A 1,729-nucleotide genomic window follows, 5' to 3' on the forward strand; every position below is an offset into this window, starting at 1 on the left:
GCCAGCGCCGGGAGGAGGCGGAGGGGAGGCGGAGTGCGGCCGCGGCGCCCTCTGGCGGACGGCAGTGGATCCGCCTCGCTAACAAATCCCCGTTCAGGGTTACGGACTGAATATCGACACGGAAACCTAAAGCCATCCTAGTAAGTATAGGTTCCCATTACCATCGTCAAACGTCAAGCTTCTGTTCCCAAAAGCAATTCATGATGTCTTTAATTCTTAATGCTACATCAAGAAACTGGAAAATTTCCAATAGAAAATACCTCCAAAAAGGCTTGCTTGTTAAACAAAATGTTTATGTTTTTTAAAATTATTATTATTAGCTTCATCTCTCATTAAACATCTAAATATTGTCAATCAAACGATATCCAGCGCTCATACAAGAACATGGTCCAAATTAGCAAGTGGCCCAGTACATCTCTAAAACAAACCTCATGCCATTACCAAACAGGAGCAGAGTGCTGGAACAGGCTGCCCGCAGGTGATGGAGTTTCCTTCTCTGGAGATACTGAAAACCTACCTGTGTGCTTTCCTGTGCAACCTGCTGCAGTGAACCTGTGAACCTGCTCTAGCAGGGGGCTGGGCTGGGTGATCTCCAGAGGTCCCTTCCAACCCCTACAACTGTGATTCTGTAAACTTTCAGGCAGCCATTTCTTAATTACCCATGTAACAACATGGCTCTTGCATTGTCCTCACCAGGAACAGGCCTCCAGTCATGTATTGAATATGCAAGGCCTTGGGGCTGCTGCCAATCAAGATTGCTCCACATGTACATTCTCGACCTACCTGCACCTCTATTTCATTTTGTTTCACTGAGACAGCCTTTCCTCTAATAGACCAAGTGCCCAAGACCTATTTTACAATTGCCTATCTTTGTTCAGCTGCAGATCAATGAAGAAAGATCAAAAATATCAAAACTTGTTCACAAACAAAAAATGACCCCCTGTGGATTGCGGATAAAGATGCCACCAACACAAACATATTCCTGTGAAGAACTCCACAGGCTGACAGCTTGCTGGACATGCCTCCTATCAGAAAGGAACTGCCAGCCTTCAGACCCAGAGGAGCAACAGAATGGTGAATGTAACAGCACGAAAAGGAGTAGAAAACAAGCAGTGTTCTTTCTCCTTCTGTAACAATCAGATTTGTAATAATAATGATAAGATTATTTGCATTTCATTTATACTAAACAAGAAATTATTGGCTTTACTTACATGTAAGGCATGGTTTCTCTCTGCCTTCAAACACAGTTCTGAGTGTGACACCCAGTGCCTCTAGGGAGAAGTCTGAGGGGCAACCTCACAGCCCACAGCTCCTCACAGGGAGCAGAGGGACAATGCTCATCTCCGCTTTGGTGACAGCAACAGGAACAAGGAAACATGGAGCAGCATCAGGAGGGGCAGCTGGGGGCCAGGGAAAAGTTTTTCACCAGAGGGTGGTGGGCATGGAACTGGCTGCCCAGGGCAGTGGGCATGGCCCCGAGCTGCTGGAGCTCAGGGAGCACTTGGACAACATAGAAATTGGATTTGGGGTGGTTCTTTTTTTGGAGCCAGGAGCCAGACTCAATGATCTTCTTGGGTCCATTCTAACTTGGGACATTCTGTGATTCTAAGAAATATTTCTCTCGCTGGGTACTTACAGTCATGAATTCCAGCCAGGTCTGTATATACACATTTTCCTATCAAATACAGAAGATTTCCATCACTCACACTCCCCTCCTACCAACCCAATT

At 46.0% G+C, this 1,729-nt stretch overlaps 1 long non-coding RNA gene across 1 annotated transcript; it reads left to right on the forward strand.

The window, feature by feature from the left end:
* The first annotated feature begins 6 nt into the window (after window positions 1–6).
* On the forward strand, window positions 7–1,206 carry LOC116216202. Its single transcript, XR_004158637.1, has 2 exons — window positions 7–140; window positions 879–1,206. It is a non-coding gene; the product is annotated as an uncharacterized LOC116216202 (long non-coding RNA).
* Window positions 1,207–1,729: the final 523 nt, after the last annotated feature.

This window comes from Meleagris gallopavo, chromosome 1 (genome assembly GCF_000146605.3).
Source record: "Meleagris gallopavo isolate NT-WF06-2002-E0010 breed Aviagen turkey brand Nicholas breeding stock chromosome 1, Turkey_5.1, whole genome shotgun sequence".
NCBI classification, from domain to species: Eukaryota; Metazoa; Chordata; class Aves; order Galliformes; family Phasianidae; genus Meleagris; species Meleagris gallopavo.